Genomic DNA, 27,389 nt, shown 5'->3' with positions numbered 1-27,389 from the left:
AACATTTTTAGAGGTAAGAGATGTGCAAGACAGTCTTCTAAATGCTTTATATGGTTGTATCTTTTAAGACTTAAATATAAATTGGTGCACTTTCGATGATCACTTCCTGGAAAAGAGAGAGCCCTTGTGATCTGCGTATTCAGACTGTCCTTCATTTCTGGAAATTTTTCTTCAATTCTACCTTGTTTATTGCTTTTGCTATGGTTGATGTTCACTGTACCTTGAAGACACCTGCAGGGCTCTGCTCTCTGTCTTCCACATCTATACCATTCTCTTTAAGCTCTCCCTGCAACAGTTTTTTTTTTTTAAATTATAAGCACCACAAAGTCAGATTTTCCACAAAGTCAGATCTGCTCTTCATTGCTTCCAATGGTATTTCAATTCTTCCAATGCAATTCTAGAATCCTTGGAATCCTTCCTTAACTCAGCCTGTTTTCTTTCTTGGCACATAGCCTTATTTAATCCTCTCCCCCAAACTTGTTCTTTCCCAGCAGCTTTCTGGTCCAACTGTAAAGGGACCGTGCCTTCACATCCCAACAAAAATAGCATGTAGCTTGTATCACTTGGGATGTTTTGGGTTGCAAATAATATAAATATCAACTTACACTGCAACAAAGCAGTTCAGGAATGTTTTGAACAGAGCTCAGGTCCTGGTCCCAGTGGTTTCCTTGTTTGCCCTCTTCCACACACCAATTTTTCCATCAGGCTGGCTTTCTGAGATTTTTTTTTCATGAGGCTGCCAGGAACAACCAGAACTCCACACTTCATCCCATGCATCCACGCAGAGAAAGAGCAGCACCTCCTACAAGTATTGCAGAAAAAAAAAAAAAATCCTAACATTCACTCTGATTGACCACCTTTCAACCAATCACTGTGATCAGGAAATGCAAGCACTGACTGGCTTAGGTCTCTTGAAACAGTCACTGTGATATGGAAACAGAATCACTGTACCTCTAGATGTGAAGATGAAGTCAGTGTGGGGAAGGGATTGGTAGCCTAAGTAAAATTCTGAGTATGGTTAGGAAGGGAAAGGAGACAATCACTTTAAGTTTGTTGAAATTTGGTCTAGGTTTTAGGGGGTTTTGTTTGTCTGTCTTATATATACCTAGGTATTCTCATGGAGAATCACACGTGAATTTTCTCTTTTCCTCACCTCCCCTATTCCATCCATTAGTAAGACCTATCAGCAATAACTGCAAAACATTTCCTGAATCTGACCAATTCCAAGCATGGCTTCTGTCTAATCCCAGACACTGTCACCTCTCACCAAGATCATGACAATACTGATACTCCATTCTTCACCAGGCAGCCAGAGTACTCTTTTAAAACAGTATCTGAAATACTCACTGCAAAGAGAATAAAATTTGAAATCTTAACGATAGTGTCCAAAACCCTACATAAAATGGACAGCTTTTTACAATATTCTAGTCACGATGGCCTTCTTTTGGTGCCACCGTGATTTCTACCTCAAGACGTTTGCACTAGCTACCCCCTGTGTTTCATGGGTTCTTCCAAAAGAAAGTTAGACTTTTCCTGACCATTCCATATAAAATCGTACCCACCTACTTACCCCATCACTCTATGCTCTTCTTGTTTTTTTCATTGGTGTCTCTTGATAATTGAAATTATCTTACTAATTTGTGTGAGTGTTTATTTCCCCACCATAGAAAAACCTTTGTTAGGGCAGGACTCTTGTGTCTTGTTCACCACCATATTCCCAGCACATACAGTATCACCTGGCACTTAGCACTCAAAAGACATCTGTAGAGTGAGTGAAAAAATGCCTGGGGCGCCTGGGTGGCTCAGTCACTTAAACGTCCAACTCTTGATTTCAGCTCAGGTCATGATCTCATGGTTTGTGGGGTCAAGCCCCACATCAGGCTCTGTGCTGACAGCACAGGGCCTGCTTGACATTCTCTTTCTCTCTCTCCCTCAAATAAATGAACTTTAAAAACCATGCCTGAACTACTAGGTATTTATCCAAGGAATATAGGTGTACTGTTTCAAAGGGGCACGTGTACCTCAATGTTTGTAGCAGTGCTATCGACAATAGCCATCACATCCCTCTTCAAGAGAGAGAACCCTAATACGAAATGATCAACATTTGTCCAGAAACAAGAGACAAAGGAGGCTAGACAGGAACTCTGATTTCTAGAGATCATTTTCCAACAATACATAAAATACGTAAAAGTAATTGATATGAGGCTCCCTAGGGAAAAAAAAATCAGTTACAAACAATTCATATAACGAGCCCTGGAAGGCTCATATATCTTCCTAGATTTATTAAATTTCATTTCAAAAGTTGGTTATAAATCAGCCAAAAACACCCTTTTCAAACCGTCTCCAGTATCCTCCATTGCTGTTATTTAGCACCTTAACTATCATTTTCACAAAAGACATAACACTTCCCAGGCCTTCGACAGCCAATAACCCCAACTGATTTAGACTCTCCATTTTGGCAATGGGCTTGAATGAGCCCCAAGAGGCTAAGACCCAAAAGGCTGAGGGATGATTGGTGCGTCTGGAAGGGTTGTCGAAAAAAGGAAGAGAGAGAGAGAGCAGTAACCACTGCCGATGTGTGCAGGCGAGTCGTCCTGGATGCCCCCTAGACGTGCCACAAGTCCTGCCTTGAAGTCCAGGAACTTAGCCTCTGGGCATCTCTGAGCACCAGTCCCTGCTTGGCTACTTCTTACAAGCGTGTTTTGGTTACCAAACTCTGTGGTGCCTTTGTGCTATCATCTGAAATGGGTTGCATCACCTAAATCACTGTGTTGTTGGGAGCATTAAATGAGATCATGCATGTAAAGCACTTAGCTAAGTGCCTGGCACATGTAAGCCCTCAATAAATACAATTTCTCAGGGGCTTCCTGTCAACTGCACATCTGCTGTCTCTTGGGACAGTCAGCCTACTATGCCCCTGGATGAATTTGTAGTAAAGCCTCATTAATTTGGACCTTACTCACTTAGAATTTATGACAATTCATCAGTGGCCTAAGCTGAAATTTACTTTTATAAGTGCTATAAAAAAAAAAAAAAAGAAACAGAGGGGTTCAAACAAATTTATGAGGAGACTATTTAAGTTAATGAGCCATTCACTGTTACTTGAGAAGTAGTCATTTACATACAAATAATTGATGTGCTAATTACAAATGATTCTTATCTACATAGGAAAGGAGGCCACTGATTTGAAGTATGGTACAAATGATTGAAAATATAAAAGTTGTTTTAAAATTTATTAGATGCTAGGGTGCCTGGGTGGCACAGTTGGTTGAGCATCTGACTTCGGCTCAGGTCATGATCTCACGGTTCATGAGTTTGAGCCCTGTGTCAGGCTCTGTGCTGACATCTTGCAGCTCGGAGCCTGGACCCTGCTTCAGATTCTGTCTCTGTCTCTCTGCCCCTCCCCCACACACGCTCTGTCTGTCTCTCTCTCTCTCAAATATAAATAAACATTCAAGAAATTAAAAAAATGAATTCATTAGATGCTTTTGAGAAATTATTAGTATTTTAAGGTAAGTAATTACCAATGCATTGTCACTTTTGAATATAATTACCTTGCATCATCAAGTATTGGTCACAGTGAAGGGTTTTAGCTTAGCTCTGTTCAAGGTATATACAGAGTAAGGGAGGAAGGAAAGAACGTTCTTCCTGCCCTGCTCCCTCCCATTGCTGGCATCACTTTGTCTCTGCCATTAGAGGAACTCTGGTCTTCACAGTTATAACTTTCTCAGTAAATAATGACCATTTCTCCACTGTTTGAGCCTCTATTACACATTTTATTTTTATTCTGATAAAAACTGACATTTTTTTGGCAACTCTAGCCTTTTTTAAGAAAACAATTTGTAGTTTGTCCTCTGAGCTATAGCTGTCATGATTAGAGCAGGTAATGAATGTATGTAAACACTGCTCATTGAAAAGCACTGATCTAGAATGAGAAGCAGGAATAAGGAAAAGATAAAGAAGCATCCATTGAAAGGAAACTTTCTCCTGCTTGGAGACAATACAATCCTGTGGCTTCTACCAGCTGATAATGAAAGGCAGAACAAATTCTAATTTCCTCTGACTTTTAATAGAGAGCTCAAGAGACCAAGGAGGGAACGAGACTGAGGGAAAACAAACGACATTTCAACAATATTTTTAAACACAGAAAATCTTCAGTCATGGAATTCTACCTCTGGCTCAGATGCAGTAACAATGATTGGATTTTCCTTCCCACCTGAAACACATTTTAAAAACAACCAAACCGGGGCACCTGGGTGGCTCTGTTGGTTTTGCATCTGACTCCTGATTTTGGCTCACGTCATGATCTCATGGTTCGTGGCCTGGAGCCCCGTGTCTGACTCTGTGCTGACAGTGGGGAGCCTGCTTCAGATTCTCTCTCCCCCTCTCTCTGCCCCTCCCCCACTCACGATCTCCCTCCCTCTCTCAAAATAAATAAAAAATAAACATGAAAAAAATATAAGAAACAACAGTTCTCAAGAGAGCAAACAGCAGACCAGGAAAGACAGAGATCTCTGAGAGATGAAAAACAACCAGGCAAGCCCAGGATTTGGGGAAAATCAGCTTCCTGCCTGAAGAGAGATGTTAAGACTGCAGCATGGGGAGGGGGACCCAGGGAAGCCTTGGGCCTCCTGAGCTGAGGAGACAGAGGTTAGAGTCTGGGGAGGCCAAGGCAGCTAGCATTCAAAGGCAGAGTACCAGGGAGCAGAGAGAGCCCTCCAGAGACCGGCAGAAGGTCCACTTCCCACCTTCAGCCCAGCACTGACCAGAACATGCATGTGAAGAAACTACCCGAGGCCCCAGTCACCAAGCTGTAGGAGTTGCCAGGCTGGTGAGGAGTTTGAGGAGTGGTGAGGACAAAGTGACTACATCTCACTTGAAAGGCTATTTAAAAAGGTAATCTATAAATGTTATCAGAACAGTGAGGCAGAATCACAGTCTAGAAGCTCTGGGTTGTAGCTGGGAGAGAGGAAATGTGAGGTTCAAGAGGATGATCACTATGGTCAGACCAAGGAGCAGATCAATGGACAATGTATGGCTGGCATCCTTTCCTTGGGGTCCCTAGTGCTCTGTTTGCTATGCTCTTTTTTAGGTTCCTGAATTGCTACTTTACTGGCTACTTTGGGCTAAATACCCAGAAACTTCTAACTCTTAAAATGGTCCTCCCTCTACCTTACACAGACCAGTACTCTCTGTGGAGTGGAGAATTACTGCTTCATCTTCCTGTACTCCTCTCTTCTTTCTTCCGGTCAACTGCATCTGCCTCCTTCTACAACCTGGGGCCGGGGACCTGAATGGGGGAGTCCATCTTCTCACATGAGCCCACAGAGAGTGGCCTCGGGGTCTAGCTCCTGATGAGAGCTACTCCTCAGGAGGTGGACACATGGTCTAAGCCAGCCAGCCAAACAGAGAGCTCTTCCTTGGAATTCCCCTCCCAACCCCCGCCTCCCCACCCCCACATAAAAGGTGGGAGAACTTCCTTCCTCCAGGGTGGTACATCTTGAATGAGGAGAGGCTAGAAACTGCTGGTTGCCATGTCCTCAAGAAAAATGTGCTTTGCGATTGGAAAGAATGAAGATGACACAGAAAGAAGTAGAAATGATAAGTGGAGTGAGAAACCCCTTTAAGGGTTCAAGTCTCTAGATTCAGGCATTCCTGGTACCTTCATTTTGTGAGACAATAAATCCCCTTTTGGCCTCAACTAATTCAAGCTGGCTTCTCTTATCCGCATCAAAAGAAGATCTAAGGAACACATTATAATTTCTTGTATCTGATCTCTGAGTAAGAGAGAATATATTTACTTCTTGCTCCTCATAGCACTTCTTTACTTCTTTAGGTATTTGAAAACACTCTATTGGGTCCTTCCTAAGCTACATCCATTCTCTTCCGGGAAGAACTCCAGTTCTTTCAACTATTCCTAATGGTTATGGTTTCTAGGCCCCTCTTTATGATGGGCACTCAAATTAGGGGGTTTTCTAGTTGTCTGTGATCATCCTGAAATGTGTAGACCCAATAAGCAAATTGCTCCTAACATGCTCTTATCAATGACTAGGCCACACTCTGGACACAAATTCTCATACTAATACAACCCAAGACAAGGTCAATATTTTAGGCAACTCCATTATTTTTGGCTGAATTTGTGATTGTGATTATTCTTAATCCCAGTTTTCATATGAATTACTGAAAAGCCAGGTGTCCCCAACCCTGCGGTTGTACAATTAACTTTTTTGGATTACAGACTTTATGATTTTTTCTGATCAGTTTCATCTCACTTTGCTAACCTCATGGCCATCCTGTTAAGATAATTTAAAAAATGATTCTTTCATCTGTAATATTAGTTATCAGTACTAAATATAGGAGAATCAACCTTTCTTGTTTAGGATCATAGATAGGACTTCTGGGGTATCATAAACATACTTTCTCTGCTTAGCCATATGACCCCTTAAAAGGTAAACCTCCCTGCCAGATGGGCAGGAGTGACTGGTGCCTTCTCACCATTCCAGTTGATGAAAACCAGAGCTGCCTGATCTTCTATTTAATCCCATCCACTATCTATTAAAATTCACTAAAGCTTGCTAAGCCTCATTTCCTTGAAAGCCTATCAGGTTTCAGTTTCATCAAAGTCAAGTGTATTTAATTAACACAATCCAATTCATTCTGCAAGTGGTCAAGTTCTCCGAAAGGTACTCAATAGAACTACTGGTGTTTTTATAGGAATTAAATGTATGATACAATAGGCAAAAATAAGTGTGCTTTTTACATGCCATTACTACCACCTCTTTTGCATACAATTGAATAAATTATCTTTTGTTATGAAACATTAATCCTCTTTGCTAAGTGGAGTAATTCTCATTTCAGACTCAGCCTGTTAAGGAGTGCCTTGGGAGGCAAACTTTAGCAATTCTGTCCTGGCATAATGAGGAGGGGGTGCAGTCCTCTGGAGAAGACTGCCCATTTTGTGTTGTCAAGATTTTGCCCTTCTGATCCATACTGGGGCATGTAAGTCCCTCACCAGGTTTCCCTCCCTGATACTCTGAGTTCTGAGAAGAGCTCAGACATGCAGGCACAAGACTGCATGCAGGAAGCTCAGGCAGTTCCAGTCAAATTAACACAGCAGGACATGGTCAGCAGAAATTGTGTAAGAAATTGGTGTGACTATCAGTTCCCATGCTTCAAGGGACTCCTCCATAATGATGAGTTAAATGGCAACTCTGAAAAGATATGTCCGTGTCTGATTCCCTGGAACCTGCGAATATTACCTGATACAATAAAAGATGGATTGTTACCTTATTTGGTGAAAGGGCGTTGCCAGATATAGTTAAGCTAAGGATCCTTAGATGAGGGAATCACCCAGGATTATCCGAGTGGGTCCTAAGTCCAGTGACATGCGTCCTTAGAGAGAAAAAGCATACAGCAGAGACAGAAGACGACACAGGTGATGTGAAGATGAAGGCAGGGAACGGAGTGACACGGCCACAAGGCAAGGAACGTGACGGCCATCAGAAATAGGAAGAGGCAAGGAAGGATTCCCCCTGGGGCCCCCAGCACCCCATGAGGGCCACCTCATCTCTGACTCCTGGCCTCCAGAACTATGTGAGAATAATTTCCCTTGTTTTAAACCACCAAGTGTGTGGTACTCTGTGACCGAAACTCCAGGAAACTAATAACACTCTCCATAGGCAGCTGAGTATTATCCAGGAAGAAAGGCAAAGGGAAGAATGGTGGTGCCTCCAACAGCTTCCCCCAAAAGTGTTTATTTCATAATCAGCCTAAAGGTGTCTTCCCTGTTGCCATCAAGGTCAAGGTGTTTGACTGCCCTTCACCCCTTTATTGAGCCCTCAAAGGCTGCCCACTGCCATCCTGTGACTTCTCCCTGCTCAGGGCTGTATGCTGTTGATACTTATGTTAGCCTGATTTTACATGGATACAGATTTAGGGAAGGAATGGAAGGAACAGGAGCAGCAGCAAACAAAGCCTGGGCCAGCCAAGCCACCAGCTGCCCAGAACTCCAGGCAATAAAGATCCTTAAAACATAACATGAATTAACTGGAAACACAGGGCCATTTCACTCAGGTTTTTCATACTAACCTCCCAACATACATGCGAAAATATAAATTTGTTCTTCTCTTGCTGAAATCGACAAACTCATCCAGAAGAAATAAATAAAATTTTGTTTTCACACATTTCTGTTGAGGTTTGGGGTTTTTGTGTGTGCGTGTATGTTTCAATGCATACAAGCAAATACAGACTGAACCAATCCTTGCTTGCTCGATTGCTAGCTTTTCATTTCAGCCACACGTCTTTTGAACTTCAAAAGTTCTTTCCTATTTTCTTAACATTCTTTTCTGCTAGCACCCAATTCCTTGTTCTTTAGAGGTCACAGTCTCTTGACTTTCTCTGAGAGACACTAATAAGGTATGAAGTTTTGTTTTGATTTTTACATACTTTTCTTTTTGAATAATCTTTGTTTTCTCCAAGATCTTTAATTTTGACTTACTTTTGGTTGGTCTTTCTTGAGACTTTTCTCAAGGGTTTATAATAATTAATGGGGTAGATTATATTTTCCAAAGATGGCTGCAATAATATCTTAGACCCCTCATGCTTTTCTACAATGTAATACACTCCCCATCAACAGGTGAAATCTAGACCTTCATCTTCTTGAATCTAGGAAGCCCCAATTGCTTTGACTGATGGAATAAGGCAGAATTGTGCTGTTTCAGTTCTGGGTGTATCCTGAACAGGCTCAGCATCATCTACTTTCACTCTTAGAAACTAGCCTTCATGTAATAAGTGTAATGATTACCTTGGGACTACCATGCCATGAGAAGACCAAACCGTAGGAAGAGAGCAAGGCCAAGGAGAAACAGAGTACCAAGCATGTGAGTAAGAAGCCATCTTGGGTGCCCAGCTCAATGGAGGAGCTTCAGATGACTCCAGTCCCCACTGCTATCTAACTAAAATTACATGAGAGACTCCAAGTGAAAACAACATAGGTGAGCCTAGGTAAGCCAGAGAACCACAAGAGATAATAATATATTTTTGTTTAAAGGCACTGGATTTTGAAGTGACTTGTCAGGTGAAAATAGATACCAGAACACTTGGTTTCCAATTCATATTTAAAATGTGGCAATAGGAATACTGATTATAGGCATCTGGGCTAGGCAATATTGGGCTGGTGGCCTTCATCCTAAAAATAGTGACTGAACCTTTCTCATTACCAAGTAGTATTCCGCTGGACATACAAACCACATCTTCTTTAGCCATTTGCAACAACATGGATGGAACTGGAGAGTATTATGTTAAGTGAAATAAGTCAGAGAAAGACAGATATCATATGTTCTCACTCATATGTGGAACATGACAAACTTAACAGAAGATCATGGGGGAAGGGAAGGGGGAAAGATAGTTTCAAACAAAGAGGGAAGCAAACTATAAGAGACTCTTAAATACAGAGAACAAACTGAGGGTTGATTGGGGGGGGGGGCAGGGAATGGGTAATGGGCATTGAGGGCATTTGTTGGGTTGAACACTGGATGTTGTAAGTGATGAATTACAGGAATCTACCCCCAAAACCAAGAGCACACTGTATATACACTGGATGTTAACTAACTTGACAACAAATTAGATAGACAGATAGATACATACATACATACATACATACATACATACATACATACATAAAACAGTGATTGAGCCTTATCTTTAAGACCTTAAATAATACCTGTGCATGGCTTTGCTCTAGATCACGAACACCTATAATAGTTGCTCTAGTTCTTTCCAGACAGTTCTTCAGAAAGAACACTGTGATTTTTTTCTTAGCCTGAGATGAAGTACCTGCTGAGGCCTCTCTCTGTGCAGGCGAAGGCAGGGCGATGATGAGGTAAGGTACATAAGCTACTCCATGTATACACCATAACTCTGCTTCCAGCTCTAATTTCTGCCGCTTGCCTTGTCTCAGTCCTCAGGGCATGCAATGGCAGACAAACTCCCTCCCATCCACTTGGGTGGCTTTTCTCAGCTTCATCTTCTCCCCTCTACTGTTTCTTAGTCATGACTTTTTCTTTGGCTTTCCGTCTCCGAGAACTTTATGGAGATCTTCCTCTAGTTCATGGAAAACCTCCAATTCTGTTTTATTTTTGTGTGTGTTGTGGGGGGTGGAGAGGTTAATTTATTGTCTTATTCCTTTAAAATCATTTAAAATTTGATTTTAGACCATTTTTAATTTGGATAAAAATAGATGTGTTCACTCTACATTCTGGAATCTATGTTTTATCTAAATTTAAAATACTTTAATATGTCTCCTAAAAAGTTTCTTGGCTTGAAGACTTGAAAACAATTTGTTTTAAACTGGAAACCAAAAAATACAGAAAATCTAGATTCCATTTCAGGTTTGGATGGAGAATCTTACAGAACCGTCACTCTCATCCTAATAACCAATGCAGTCTAGATAACATACCAAAGCAGAGATTAAAGAAATTGATCAGAGATAGGAGAACACAGAGAAACCCAAATGAAATAAACTCCAGAAAATTAAATTAGGAGTCCCTTCTGGGGAAGAAAAGATCTGTCTTTCTCACCCTTAGTGAGTCTGTAGGAGGAGAAGAAATCCACTATAACAGAATAAGGAGAATTTTGAAGGGAAGTCAAAAGAACTTGTTATGACCATGTGTGAACTGGCACAATAGATTGGAATCCTGAAGATCCACAGAGCAAGCACCACCCCTCCAATGCCCACGGATGCTCACAAAACGTTTAGGATAGTACGCCAAAAGGAAGGGGAAAAGGAGAGCTGAGAGAGCCCCACTATGACACAGGAAGGACCACCACCAACACAGAGTAAGACCACCTCCCTCCTCATGAGGGAGGAATACAATAGGGAGCCAAGAAAAATCCAACAAAAGCATCTCAAGCTCGCAGGCTGAAGGCAAAGAGAAGACCTGAAACAACCAGGATCTCCAGGTACTCCAGACTTTAATCTGAGGGAGATTGGGATGGAGAAGAAAAGCCACAAGAAGACCTCGAGGCCTTTAACTACTGCCAAAAGACTGGGCAACGGGCAGAAATTCTGAAAAGAAATCGCTGTATTTATCCCAGGTGTTCACAGAGGGTAGGAAAGCTACCCTAAGGAGATCTAGGGGTGCAGCAACAGGACTGAGAAAGACATTCCTGGACTCAGAAAGAAGGGAGCTAGACTCAGGAGCAAAGATAACTCAGAAGACAGATGGGTTGTAAATCAAGGAGAGATCTTGCATAGTTCAGAAAGCTTATATTAGTTCCCAGAGCTCTGGCAAAACTGAAGGAAATGTCCTGATTTTATGCTTAAAGTACTTGAAGCTGGTGATAAATTGAATGAAACTAAAACAACAACAAAAACCAGACCCAGTTCAACTATAGATCTAGTGGTATAGTGTAAGAAGGGGTGTGCCCCTCTCTGAGGACAAATATTACTTCTGTCAGTGCCTAGTCTCCTTTTATACAAAATGTCCAGAAAAAAAAATTTTAACTCACAAAAATAAAAAAAGAAAGAAAGAAAGAAAATGACACCCATGGGTCAAGAGAGTAAATAGTAGTCATAGAAGCAGATGACCCAGAGGACAAGAGGTCTTTAAAATAACTCTGATAGGGGGACCTGGGTGGCTTGGGCAGTGGGCGTCGAACTTTGGCTCAGATCATGATCTCAGGGTTCATGAGTTCAAGCCCCACATCGGGCTCTGTGCTGACATCTCAGAGCCTGGAGCCTGCTTCCAATTCTGTGTCTCCCTCTTTCTCTGCCCCTCCCCCCCCCCACACACACACTCTCTCTCTCTCTCTCTCTCTCTCTCTCTCTCAAAAATACACATTAAATTGTTTCAAATAAATAAAATAACTCTGATAAAAATGCTAACAAATCTAGCTTTAAGATAGATAAGATGAAGAGATTCAAGATTTCAGTAGAAGCATGAAAACAATAAGATAGAATGAAATAAAAATATAAAAATAAATTCATGAGATAAGCTTAACAGCAGAATGAATACAAGCAAGGATTGGTGAATTAGAACAAGTAAAAAGAAACTATGCAAACTGAAATATAAATATCAGAAAAATAAGAAAGAAAAATAGTTAAGGGTTCCAGAAAGAGAGCACTCATGATCAGAACAATGTCAACAGTCAAACATATGTAAATGGACCATCAGAAGGACAGGAAGGAGAAATGGAGAAGAAATATTTGAGGAAATAATATCTAAGAACATGTACCTGGGAAAATCAACCTAGAACAATAAATTCTGAGACACATGCTATTAATAGTACTAGAAAAACTATGCTGAGCCCCCAAGAAACAAGGAAGATTGTACTCCTAAGCCATGTGGGAAATCTATGCAAGGACAACCTTCATCCAACACACAGACGACTGGAGAATCTTAGGAAAAGAATGGTGAACATCGAACATATTTAGGCAGAGAACTAAAGCTAAAACAAGAGTGAAGACAAGAGTGCAAGACTAGTATGCGAATGTCAGAAGTTCTGAAAGAGTAGAAATAAAACAGCTCAAATGAATGAGAAGACTAAGAGGAAAATGGGGGAAACAGAATAAATTCACTGACTGACACATGGACAGTTAAGTAGGAGGCAGAGGATATCACTTGAGTCTTAGAACTCAATAGAAGTTGCCCCTGTAAGGAAAAAGAGGACTATAGGCATTAAAATTTATTAGTATAAAGGTACATTCTGGCACAAATAAAACACAATTTCTTAAATGCCAAAAGAATTTTTTTAAAGAACAAAGAAAAAATATCATAAAGGAAAACATCAAATCAACAAAGATAGGCAATCCACAGTTTTTTAATGGGCAAAAGATTTAACAGACACTTTGTGAAAGAAGATATCCAAATGACCAGCATGCATATGAAGAGATGCTCAACAGCAATTAGCCACCTATCTAAATGCTTCAGAATGAGCACATTTTAAAAACTGACAGAACAAAATGTTGGAGGGACTAGGGAATAAGTGAAAATTGTGCACACTGAAGGTGGTGCACAAATTGGTACAACTACTTTGAAAGACTACGTGAGCACTGTCTACTAATTTTGAATATTTGCACAGATTATGACCTAGCAATTGGGCTCCTGATATATATGTCCCCAACAGAAATGTATGCGTATGTGCACACACAGACATGAACAAGCATATTCATAGCAGCTTTACTTACAAATGACCAGCACTGGAAGCAACACAAACATCTATCAGCTGTAGAATACCTAAGTAAAGGGCAGTATATTCATAAAAATGAATATATTACAGTCACAGTGCATAGCTAACGCATCTCTGGGACATAAATTTTGAGCAAAAAGGCCAGACAGAAAAGAGTACATACTATATCATTCCATCTATAGGAAGTTCAAAAGTAAATTTTGCATGAACCAAATGTAAAAGAAAAATCAATAAACAAATTATAAACTAGTAAAAAAAATGCAAAATAGATCATGCATAAAGGACTAATCTCCCTAATATATAAAATATTTGATTTTGAGGAAAACACCAAAACTCTATTTTTTAACAAGTGGGAGATGGGGCAAGTCATGAGCAGACCATCCACAAGAAAAGATATATAAATGTCCTTTAAACATGACAAAATGCTCACTCATACTAAGAGAAACATAAAATAAAACTACATCAAGATACCATTCCTTACCATCAGATTGCCAAGAATTCAAAATCTTGACAACATTCTGTTAGCAAGGGTGTCGGGAAACCAATAATTTCACACATTGCACATGGAAGCACAAAATAGTATCACCCGGTGGAGGGAGGTCTGGTAATATCAAACAAAACTGCATATATCTTAACCCTTTGATTCTGTAATAACCACTTTTAGGATTTTATCCTGAAGATATACTATGTGAGGTGGTGGACATTAGCTAAACTTACTGTGGTAATCATTTTGCAATATATGCATATATCAAATCATTATGCTGTACACCATGAACTAATATAATGTTATATATCAGTTAGATCTCAATAAAACTGGGGGGGGGGGGGGGGAAGATACCACTCCAGAATGTATATAAACTTCTGGTTTCCAGTCCAACTTGTAAAAAGCTTGGAAGGCATCACTTTTCATCTCTACAACAAGAAAAAACAGCCAAGGGATGGTGGGGGGAAGAGGGGAAAATGGGTGATGGGCATTGAGGAGGGCATTTGTTGGGATGAGCACTGGGTGTGGTATGTAAGCAATGAATCTCGGGAATCTACCCCCAAAACCAAGAGTACACTGCATACACTGTATATTATTCGAGTTGAGCATAAATTATATTAAAAAAACAAAACAAAAAAACGCTGGGGCGCCTGGGTGGCTCAGTTGGTTAAGCATCCGACTTCAGCTCAGGTCATGATCTCACAGTCCATGAGTTCGAGACCTGTGTCAGGCTCTGTGCTGACAGCTCAGAGCCTGGAGACTGCTTCAGATTCTGTGCCTTCCTCTCTTTCTGCCCCTCCCCTGCTTATGCTCTGTCTCAAAAATAAATAAAAACATTAAAAAAAAAAAAAAAAGCTGAGCAAACTGGAAATCAACAACTGTTCTTAGGTTCATCAGAGAACTGAAGTCAAAGGAGAAACCACTGCCCTGAGAAGTGGACAGGAAAATACAGAGAACCACAGCCTAGTGGGAGCAGAAACCAGCACCAGAGCCACCAACTGGTAGGAAATCAGTAGAAAAATGGAGGTAGTTGACTAATTAATTGGTAGGGACTGAATGTTGACTAGCCAAGAAAAATATCTTGGGGACCATGCATAAGGGGACCTACACTTTCATGAGCTTTACCTCCAGGAGTCTCACAAGTTCTGAGGGCAAAGTGCTAAGAAAAATCTCCCCATATTTCCAGAAGGGGAAGGGGAAATTAACCATTTTGAAATATACCCAGAGCTTTCTCTTTTCTTTAACAAAGGCCTGCCCTCAAGGAAAAGTCTTTTGCCACCGCCTAAGGGACCTGGAAGAGGGGAAATACACAACTCCAGGCTCCTCTTGCCTTCTGGTCTCACCTAAAGGGAAGCAAATAAGCAGAGAAGCACTTGTGAAGCTCACAGCCTTGGGCATAGCTTCAGTAAAGACTGAGACCTGATCTAGGACGAAAGAACACCTCCTGACCCCCACCTCACCACCACATTAAGAGGGCTCATGTATGATATCAAGGAAATATAATGGAAAGAAATGCAAGTTCTACACTTCATTTAAAAGGAAGTTTCAGAGCGCCTGGGTGGCTCAGTCAGTTAAGTGTCCGACTTCAGCTCAGGTCATGATCTCATGGTCCGTGAGTTTGAGCCCCACGTCGGGCTCTGTGCTGACAGCTCAGAGCCTGGAGCCTGCTTCGGATTCTGCGTCTCCCTCTCTCTCTGCCCCTCCCCGCTCATGCTGTCTCTCTCTCTCTGTCAAAAATAAATAAACATTAAAAAAATTAAAAAAATAAAAATAAAAGGAAGTTTCTAAGGGGCGCCTGGGTGGCTCAGTCTGTTGAGCAGCCAGCCGACTCCGGCTCAGGTCATGATCTCGTGGTTCATCGGTTCAAGCCCCGCGTCAGGCTCTGTGCTGACAGCTCAGAGCCTGGAGCCTGCTTTCAAGTCTGTGTCTCCCTCTCTTTCTGCCCCTCCCCTGTTTGTGCTCTGTCTCTAAGATAAATAAACATTAAAAAAAATTTTTTTAAGAAGTTTCTAAGGAAACTGAAAGATAGCAGAAGAGACTTAAGTAAGGAAATTTGAGCCTGTGACACGTATATAAATAGTTATAGCAAACAGCAAACAAAGCCTAACTCCTAGCCAGATAAACATAAAACCTCACATTAATGGTCTATCTATCTTAGTTACTTTCACTTGATATAGCATGTCCAGTGTTCAACAAAAATGACAAATCATGCTAAAAGGCAAAACACACAATCTCAAGAGACAGAGCAAGCATCAGAACCAGACTCAGATATGGCAGAGATTTTGGAATTATCAAACCAGGAATCTGAAATAACTGTGATTAATATGCTAAAAGCTCTAAAGGAAAAGGGGAAGCAATGTAAAAACAAATTAGCAGTGTAAGAGAGATGGAAAGGATAAGAAAGAACCAAAAGAAAATGCCTGGGGTTGGGGGAGCACCTGGGTGGCTCAGTCAGCTGAGCATCTGACTCTTGGTTTCAGCTCAAGTCATGATCTCATGGTTCCTGGGATCAAGCTCTGCATCAGACTCCACACTGACAGCACAGAACCTGCTTGGGATTCTCTCTCCCTCTCTCTGCCCCTATCCTGCTTGCTGTCTGTCTGTCTGTCTCTCTCTCTCAAAATAAATAAATAAATAAACTTTAAAAAAAAAAAAGAAAGAAAGAAAGTGCTAGGAACCAAAAACACAGTAACAGAAATGAAGAATATCTTTGATAGGCTCATCAGTAGACTAGACATGGCTGAGAGAAAGAATCAGGGAATTTGAATACATCTCACTAGAAACTTCGTGAACTAAAAGACAAAGAATTTAAAAATAAGTAAATAAAATAACAGAATATCCAAGAACTGTGGGACAATTATGAAAGATAGAATATATACAAGATGAGAATACCAAAGGAAAAGAGAGAGAGAGAGAAAAGAACGGGAGATACACCCCCATAAATACCAAGAAACACATGCCCACACTCATTAAAGCACTATTTGTTGTAGCAAAATATTGCAAGGGACCTAAATGCTTATCCATAAAAGACTGGATAAGCAAGCAATGATTTATCCTCTGACAGTGTCACACTACATAGCAATAAGAAAGAATGGGGAAAGGTCTCTATGAACTGATATGGAGTGATTTCCAGGATAAATTGTTAAATTTTTATTTTTTTAAATAATTGGCTTTTTAAAAAAAGTACAAAAGTAATATATATTAGTTATGTACTGTATATATTATTTATAGATATATTATGCACAGATACAGATATATTAGAATACTATTTTTTGTAAAAAAAAAAAAAAGAAGAAGAAGAGGAAGAGGAGGAGGAGGAGGAGGAGGAGGAAGAGCATACTTTGGCAAAAAGAAACTCAGGAAAGATAAATTAGAAATAAATAAAAATTGTTATCTTAGTGGGTGAGAATGCAGAGGTTAATATGGGCATGAGAGGGAAATTTCTACAAATAGAACCTTTATATGGCTTTGACTATTGAGCCATGTAACCCTTTTGCATATTCAAAAGTAAAATTTACATCAATAAAGGATGAAAAAGCAAATCCTCAAAGAGAATGCAGAGATAAATGAACCCAACAAAATACTGGACGAAACCTAAATGCCTACCCATTAACAGTTTGGATAAACAAACTATTGTACTTATATAGCAGTAACATGACCATGCAAAGAAAAAGAATTTTTGAAAAAGCTCTCAAACACAGCATTCTGGTTGTATACCCGTCATGGCCTATATTCTAAGATTTTTTTGTAAAAGCAACATATCTTGAACTTTATTCCAGAAGTTTGTTGCTAGAGGTGTTGTTGGTAGAGTAATTATGAAGCTCCTTATTACGTACAGTACGTGTGTAAATGAATACATATGATGAGATTTGGGGGAACAGGGCTCTCACTGGGTAGAAAGGACAATAAGTGTGCCATGAGCAAAGGTGGGTGGTGCTGGATTTCAATGGAGTTATTAATATAAACTCACAATTTTGTGAGGTTTCCTAGCTCTGTCCACTGAAAGGACAAATGACGCCCAGCATATGTAATCTCACGCATATGTATCTCCATGCCTATCTTCATGTCATTCTCACCCACTTCCCATAGGTAACAATTTGATCTGTTTCTGATTTGTCCTTATAGAGTTTCTTTCTGCCAAATAAGCAGACACAAACAAACACACACTAAATATTCTTACTTATGTTTTCATACACAAAATGGTGGCAGGGGGGAGCATATAATGAAACTTAATGCCCAGTATTTGATGTCTAAACACAAGTCCTCACTAAAAGAAACCGGGACTCCTTAAAGAAATGACTGATTCTAGATAGGAGGCACAGAAACTACAAAGTAAGCTTAGAACGTTTCCGTGCTAGGAAGCAAGGGAGACTCAAAGACTAAGGAGGATACCTCCAAAGGACATAGGAACTAGCTTGAAAGGGCTCTGATTAGAAAAATGTCAGACAATTTGAGCCTCAAAATTACTAGTGAAGATAATGGGCTATAATACATCGAATTTAAAAATCCATACATTCATAGTGATACTTAGCAAGGGAGAGAAGAGGAGAGTAGAAGAAGCTTCTTAATGGGAGAACGCCATCTAATAAAGGCACAAAGAATGAGAATTAGAAAAATCACCATTTTGCAGTCATCAATATAATTGCTTCAGGCAAGAATCATTAACGGATCCTAAAACCACTGGGTTAGAGTTTGTCAGGGAACAGTGTATTTACTTCTTACTTCAGCTAGTATTTATAGTTTACTTCTTAAGTATCAAGATAATGAGCTATTAAAATAGATCTGGAATACACCAGTTTATCCAAGTGACTAAATTTAGCATCACCAATAATGGAATGATCTGATATTATCTGCCTCCTTATAGGACGCATGAGAAGTACACAGCATCGACTATGTATCCTTGCTAAATATATAGAGATAAATGTACTGAATCCAAATCTAATCATGAAGATATAACCATACAAATCCAGATTATGGAAGACCCTACCAAAAAGCTTGCCTGGATTCTTTGAAATGTTAGTGTCATCAAACACACACACAGACACACAGACACACACACACACACACACACACACACACACACACACACACCTTAGGCTGTAGGAGTGTTCTAGCTGTAAAAAGACTAAAGATAAATGGTAACCAAATGCAACATCTGACCCTTGATTGAATTTAGGATTGGACACGGGGACAAACTACCTTACAAGAAATGTTGGGCTCCATTAGGATAAGCTGAAAATGGGCGATTCATTAAATAGTATTATTGTACTAATATTGAATCTCTCAGGCATGAGAACAGTGCTATGGTTTTATAGGGAAATAGTCATTCTTAAAAGACTCACACTGACAATTTGGAGATAAAATGTCGTGATGTTTGCAACTTACTTTCAAATGGTTCAGAAATAAAAATATATGTGCATATAGTGAAAGACACGAAGAGAGCTAGCTTAAGAGCCCATGGACGAGAGAGAGAGAGAGTGAGAGCACAAATGTGGCAAAACGTTAACAGCTGATAAATTCAGGGACAGGATATACCAATGTTTATTATTGCAATTTTTTTATAGGTTTGAAATTTCTCAAAATAAACACTGAGACAATATACAAAAAATTAGAAATAGGGATGCCTGGGCATCCGACTCTTGATTTTGGCTCAGGTCATGATCTCATGGTTCATGAGAGTGAAATCTAGCCCCTCAATGGACTCTGCACTGAGAACCTGCTTGGGATTTTCTCTCTCTCTTTCTCTCTCTGCCCCTCCCATGCTTGCTCAATCTCTCTCTCTGCGCCTCTCCCCTGCTCATGTTCTCTCTCTCAAAATTAATAAGTAAACTTTTTGAAAATCAGAAATAGTTTGTAGGCTTGTAAATGAATTAAAGTAGGAGAGAAATACATTTTAACATAATGTGTCACTCTAACCAGGTGAATTACTTCAATTGGATATGACTGAGTAGTTGTGCTAGTTGGGATGATGACAAAACTGTAAAATGTAAAAAGAAAAAAAGATGAAGTTATGTTGTTTTGAGCATTAAGAAAAAGTATACAATTTCAACAAAGAAAATTCAATTTCCTCACATCTCTGCTAAATAAACATTGAAAAAGTTTAAAGACTATCATTTAGGTTTGAGTTCAAGGCAGTGGATTTAACGTAATCATTTAGCTCTGCTCTCTTACAGATTCCAGATTTATTGTATTTTAGCTTTGGGAATAAACCCATGAGGACAAAGTAATAGAGAGGAAACTATAATAACAACATTTTGAAAGTTACAAAATAGAAGGGCAGGTAGGACCTGGCTCAGCAGTGAGAGAACATTGAATCCTAAACCTGTATAAGGAAAGCCAAGGAACAAGTCAATTTACCTTGCAGAACTCTTGAAAGACTCAGAAATTGGCAACGTGAGGTATTTTTGGAAGTGACAGGTGAAGGTGGCTTAAAAAGAGGACTGGCCAGAACTTTGTTCAAAAGGCAGTATCTCTTTTGTACCCTCGGTAGCCCTGAGTCTGTCCATTCTCCATAAATTGGAAGGTTATTCTCTGAAAGCATACAATTAGGCACATGCCATACTGAAAACAGAGAAATAGACTAACAGCTTCCCAGAGACTACTGAGAACAAACCTCCAACCTTCTTTCCCCACTCGACTCCCAGCAAGCAGACAGACAGGCATTTAACCACCACACGGGGAACTGGAAGGGTCCACACTGTGTGACCAGCCCAAAGAAGAGACATGAAGGGAGAGAAACAGGAGGTGCCCCAATATGGCAGTCCAGACAGATCACACCAGTTCTGTCCCGATGGCATTTACATTTGTCGCTGACATGCTCCTCTTCCAGGTATCAGCTCTACTTGTCCCCTTAGCTCCTTTGGGACTTAACTCAAATGTCACCTTGGTGGGGCACTCTTTGATTGGCTTACCTAAACCTGCAACCATCCTGTGGGCCACATGAGTGGCTTAGTTGGTTGAGCATCCAACTCTTTTTTTCTTATTTTTACTTTTTAATGTTTATTTATTTATGAGAGACAAAGTGCAAGCAGGGGTGGGGCAGAGACACAGGGAGACACAGAATCTGAAGCAGGCTTCAGGCTCCGAGCTGTCAGCACAGACCCTGATGCAGGGCTCGAACCCATGAACCGTGAGATCATGACCTGAGCCGAAGTCACATGCTTAACCGACTGAGCCACCCAAGCACCCCGGGTATCCATCTCTTGATTTTGGCTCAGGCCATGATCCCAGGATCATGAGTTCAAGCCCCACATTGGGCTCTGCATTGGGATCCACACTGAATGTGGGATTTTCTATCTCTCTCCCTCTGCCCCTCTACCCACACCAAAATACATTTTTTTTATCTAAAAATTAAAAAAAAAAAAAACTGCGACCATCCCAAGCCTCCACCCACCAGAATTCCCTATCTCTGTTCCCCATTTTATGTCTCTTCATAGCAGTTATTATCACGTAATAACTGTTGTACTTGCTTAGTTTGCAGTCTTTCCCTTTTACTAGAACGTAAGCTCACTGAGCGCTGGGCATTGTCTCTGGTTTATTCTCTACTACATTGCCAGCATATAGAACAGTGCATGGGACAGAGTGAGCACTCAAATATTTGTGGGATGGATTACTGAATAAACAATAAATGAATGCTCACTGAGTACACAGCACAGTAGACGGAAATAGAACCACACCAAGAATATGGTAAGGAAGAAAGGGAGCCAGGGAGACAGGAAAGAAGGATGGACAAACCCACAAACTTCCATAGAGAAAAAGTAGGTCATTTACAAAGGATCAAGAACAAGAATGGCATGAGTCTTTCAACAGCCATAACAGAAGGTCGATGCACTGGGGCAACTTCTTCAAAATTCTTTAAAAGTCACTTCCTCCCTAAATTCTACACCCAAACTATCAATTAAATGTGAATTTACACTGAAGACGCTTGTAAACCTGCCTTAAGGCCTTTATACTAGTATTCCCTCTATATGAAATATTCTTCCCCAAAATAACATCATGGGTAGCTACTGCACTTGTCTTTTCTCACATGTCAGCTTCCCAACAAGGCTACCCTGACTTTTTCTAACTGTCCTTGCATTCCTGATCCAAATATCCCTCTGAGATTCAGGCAAGAGGGCCTCTGACATGGGCCAGCATTTTATAGGGCCCAGCCTATCTATCTTTCTTTCTTTCTTTCTTTCTTTCTTTCTTTCTTTCTTTCTCTCTCTCTCTCTCTCTCTCTCTCTCTCTCTCTCTCTCACACACACACACACACACACACACACACACGTATTTGAGAATATATGGATACCTCTGTCATTTGGAATCTAGCCCTCCAAACTGACTCAGCATGATGTCTTAACTGTAAATATCCACTCTCATGACTAACAGCATCCAGGCCCCAGGAAAAGGCATCTCTCCATCTTTTCCCCCATGTCCCTGACATAAAAGGAAACTGTCTGAATGTATGAAGGTTTGTGGATTGGGCCACTACCAACATCAAAGAGGAACACTGCTTTGGAGTGTAGGGAGGATTTGAACGGCAGAAACACTTAAATAAGAGACAAATTAATTAACTTGTCAAATCGTTCCTCCTAGATAGCATGAATGCAATAGATTCTTACATAAGAAAGTAACATTTTCTAGTGGTGCTGTATATCCATTTTCTTACTCTTCTCTGAATTCCAATTTGTGCCTCCAAGCTACTCACAAATGCAAGAGATCTCCACAGCAGTTGCATGTGGCAGCTGAGGAATATTTTGCAATAGAAATGATCCATATTGCTTTTAAATTTATATGTATGTACGTCTAGTCATATAAGTCAAGTATGATGCCAACTAAACGGGTCCTCACCTGAACTCTTGCTTCAGGCTCCACAGATGTTTGGTACAGGTCTATCTGATCCCCTCACTTTTCTCTACTTTTTCATTCTCCTTGGCACTTGCCACTTCCTAAAATTCTATGTAAGTTACTTATTATGTTTATTTTTGTCATCGGATGTTCTCTGACAGAATATAAGGTTCATCAAAGGCAGGGATCTTGGATTTTGTTCACTGATGAGCCTCAAACACCTAGAAGAGTGCCCAACATAAAAAAAAGGTTTACTTCCCAGAATTTTTAATAAGTAAGTGTTGAATGACACTGAATGAAGGAATCAGTCAATGGCTTGATTCTGTGTATTGTCTTTTAAAAAGGAACAGAAGCAGATGCACCCCCAGAACAAAGGATAAAGCAAATAATAAGATGATATGGGGTTCACACACACGGGATCATTTGTAAGACTCAAAGAGCATATCCAGGATGATGGGGAAAGGATGTACAAGACCAGATATAAGAGAGAATCAAAGAAAAGATGTGGTTTATATATCCAACAGAATACTACTTGGCAATGAGAAAGAATGAAATCATGCCATTTGCAGCAACATGGATGGAACTGGAAGATACTATGCTGAGTGAAATATGTCAGAGAAGGACAGATATCATATGTTTTCACTCATATGTGGATCTTGAGAAACTTAACAGAAGACCATGGGGGAGGGGAAGGGGAAAAAATAGATACAAACAGAGAGGGAGGGAGGCAAACCACAAGAGACTATTAAATACAGAGAACAAATTGAGGGTGGATGGGGGGGCGGGGAGAGGGGAAAATAAGTGATGGGCAGTGAGGAGGGCACTTGTTGGGAGGAGCACTGGGCATTGTATGTAAGTCAATTTGACAGCAAATTATATTCATAAAAAAAAAAAAAGAAAAAAAAGAGAGAATCAAAGAGCATGTCCAGGATGATGGGGGAATAAAAGTGCAAGATGGTGGCCATGCAACAGGCCTGGAGACTGACCATCCAGACTGGAGCAGGTCAGAAGGCTGCAGAGAGATTTCAAGAAAATGAAATGGACTATATAGCAAATATGGCTGAACATATTGAGACAAAGTAGACACAAATGAGGAAGTATTTGAGGTTGAATTATTGACAATAACAGGGAAAAATAAACAAACAAGATAATTATTAACTCTAGGGAACAACGTGTTAGAAGAGGAAAAGTAGGCAGAGCGGACCACATGGTTTATCACAGTCATAATAACGTAAACATGAAACATTACTGTGGGGGGGACCAGGGAGAAAGACAACCAAATCCTCATTTTCCATATGGAGAGTCAAAAGATTATGCCTGAAACAAAAATCATGATAAATAGTCATATAAGAAATGTCTTTGGCAACATGGGGTAAATACCCAAAGAACCAGCTAAGGGACTAGCTGGATTGTTTCTGGAAAGAGGGATATGCAGGGGTAATGGCAGAGGAAGACTTCAGTTTTTTATCATAAGCCTAGATGAACAGCTGATTTGCTAAATCCAATGCATACAAAATTTGATAATAATAAAAACGAAATGAAATACAGACAAAACCCACAACAATGCCAAATACACATATAGACGTACTGACATAGATGGGTTAGAGACAGCGGTTACTTCTGGTAACCAAGGTGTCTCTGGAGAAGGGAATGAGGTGAGGTGTGGTGTGGGGGGTGGTGGATGACTCTCCTCTTATGCTGCATTTATTTTTATATTGTTTTTATCTTTCAAAAAATTTCTTAATGTTTACTTTTGAGGAACAGAGAGAAAGAGACAGAGCATGAGTAGGGGAGGGGCAGAGAGAAAAGGAGGCACAGAATCCGAAGTAGGCTCCAGGTTCCAAGCTGTCAGCGCAGAGCCCAGCGCAGGGCTTGAGCCCGTGAACTGCAGGATCATGACCTGAGACAAAGTTGGACACTTGACCAACTGAACCACCCAGCACCCCTATTGTTTTTATCTTCGTGAAAATGTATTCATGCATGATTTGAGAAATTAGATAAGATGCAATACATAGGTGGGGGGAAAGAATGCTATTGTGAAGAAGTATTAAATTAACAGTTAATCTGGGGCAGCCCCTGATCTAACCATTACTGGGAATAGAAGGTTGAGAAAAGGAAAGAGGCAGAAGCCTAAGTGAAGGTAGGAATATGAGCATCAGAGTCCTGCAGATACCTGAGCCTGAGGAGGACTTCCAACTCTGAACCAGTAACACAAACTTCTCAGTTCTAGAGAGGCATGATACGTCTGCAGAGAAACTGGTCCTCAGACCGTATCTGTGATGAAACCCCAAACTGGCCCCTCACAGGTGAATATACCAGCAGAGCCACGAGGGAAAAGAGGCCCTCCCATTCCCATACCCTAGAATTTGGGTTTGCATCAGTCTGTGGGGGTTTGGTTTTGTTTTGCTTTTTGTGTGTTTTTGTTGTTGTCCTTGTTGTTTTGGCTTTGGTTTTTTTTTTAAGCCAAGAGAGTGTCTTCCTAGGAATGGAGTGCATGAAGCCTGCCTCCTGCCCTCTGGCCAGCCTCACAGATGGGCCACTCGGGCTAGCAGCCACCCAGCCCTGCCCTTGAGTGTTCTCGACTCACTCAGCCCTGGCCTGCTCCCCTGCCAGAGGCCTCTGGGAGCCGTAATACTGTGGGCCATTACAGCAGAACATTGCCTCTGCTGCAGGGACAGCTGGCTCGCCCCCGGAGAGCTGGGCCTCAGCAGATGTTGCACTTCCCTCCCCACCATCGCCAGCGAGCAAGGGGAGTGTGTCTCCTACTGGACAGATCAGTGCCAGCCAGCAGGCCGGCAGGAGGCCTGAGAGGCAGGGCCTTTACCTAAAACAACACTCCTTGTCTAGTGATAGTTCAGAAAACATGATGTTTTGTGGCCTTTGCTTTATTTTGGCTCAAGGTGGTGTCTGAAAAAGGAAAGGGATTATCAAATCACAATGAATCATCTATCTATGCATATACTAAGCCTTGCCTATCTCATTTATTGACACAATCGGGACTAATCAAGACATAGTGTAATAATTGCTAACATTTGTTGAACTCTGTGCCTCACTCCACGCTAATACTTCATATCTGTTATCACAGTTAATCATCACAAACTTAGGCAGGACATGCTATGATCGCCCTAATTTTACAGATGAGGAAATGGGAATGGCGTTAAATAACTAGCCCAAGATAAAGAAGTTTGAGGGCCAGGATTAAATCATTTGTCCTAGTTTTGTTGTTTTTTTTTTTTTCCTAAAGTTTTGTTTTGTTTTGCTGAGAGAGAGAGAGAGAGAGCGAGAATGCACACTGGGGAGGAGCAGAGAGAGGAGGGGAGAGAGAGAGAGAATCCCAAGCAGGCTCCACCCTATTGGTGCAGAGCCCAACGTGGGGCTGGAACCCACAATCTGTGAGACTATTACCTAAGCCAAAGCCAAGAGTCGGACACTCAACCAACTGAGCCACCCAGGCACCCCTAGTCCCTAGTTCCTTATACCCTACTGTTTCTCTTAAATTAGGAGGTTTTAAGCTAGACACTCTGTCCACCAAGAAAGTTTGTATTTCCTTTAGGCTGTGGTCCACCGAACCATCTGGGGTTTGAGGACAATGAAGTTAAATACACATGGTTGGGGTTGGGGCAGAGAGGCACTGGTCTGGTGATAGCCCAGACTGTCTGGACTTGGGGTAAAGGATGAATCCACATTGTGGTCATTGGTGGAACATCAAATCCATTAACTACATGCCTGTCTCTCAGTGGCTGAGAAACCCTGCCAGGCTGAACATACAAGAAGGTGGCCTTCAGCCTCTGAGGCCAGGCAAGGTAAGGGCAGGCAGAAGCAGTGGACAGGACTCCAGCGGTCGGGGAGGGAGAAGGGTTAGCATCACGGGGTTAGTCAGAGAAGGTTACCTGAGATGCCACCAGAGTCGCTGAAGATTTCTGAACAGGGCAGAGTCATCATTACAAAAAAAAAAAAATTTTTTTTTTTTGGTATAGCAACTGCGTATATATGGCATTTGTATGCACAATGGGCTGGAACAAGGAAAGACTGGAATTAAAGAAGCAGTTCAAATGGTCATGAATCCATTCTTCTAAACCTTAAAGGCCTCATGGCCATGAAAATAATGAAAATGACATTTAAAATGATCAAAACAGCCTTGCAAAGGAAAGAGAACCCCGGCTTCCACCACCTTCTAAGAGATGCCCTCTGAAATGCCTTCCTGCCTGATTCCTTCTTCATTCCTTCTGTCCTCCTGCAGGAGAATTCTCTGTTGACAGTGACCACGGTGGGGCCAGGAGGCCAAGGATGATTTCTTTTCTGTGAGGACTGCTTTGCAATCACCCAGTGCCAGCAATACATATGCGGCTCTGTGTAGAGAGGAGTTTGCATTGAATCTGTTAGAAAGGAAACTCCAAAAACCTCTGTCGGAAATGACAGCTCTTGACAAGATGAAAGGAGGTGTCTTGCTCAGATCTTCACTTAAAACAATCTGGAGTTCCATTAGTATTCATTGAGGAGAGGCAGCATGGAACAAGAAGAAGCCCCATGAATAAAATTAAAACTGGTATTGACTCTCAGCGCAGATGGAGGGTGGGAGGGGACTGCCAGGAGCTGGCTGGTGCTTTTGCAGCCCTGATTCTTAGGGGCCACATGTGGGCCATTCAAGGTGGCACGTGTCCATTTCGATCCGGCCGGCGTCGACAGCTGCCCCACCCCCAGACCTTTAAGCCAACCCACAGCCACGTCCCGACTTCCAGGAGTGAAGTCAGCCACAGGCACCCACTGTGCTTTTCCCAACAGTCTTCCCGGAGGGACCCATCCAGCTCCTGACTCTCAGCTCCCTTCTGTGCTGAATTCTTACCCTGCCCTTTGGACTCCATGTTGCTACTTGTTCTAATTATGATGC

The sequence above is a fragment of the Panthera onca genome, chromosome D1, assembly GCF_046562875.1.
Source record: "Panthera onca isolate mPanOnc1 chromosome D1, mPanOnc1 haplotype 2, whole genome shotgun sequence".
Lineage (NCBI taxonomy): Eukaryota > Metazoa > Chordata > Mammalia > Carnivora > Felidae > Panthera > Panthera onca.
The sequence above is the reverse complement of the archived record's forward strand: the minus strand, read 5'-3'. Positions refer to the sequence as shown.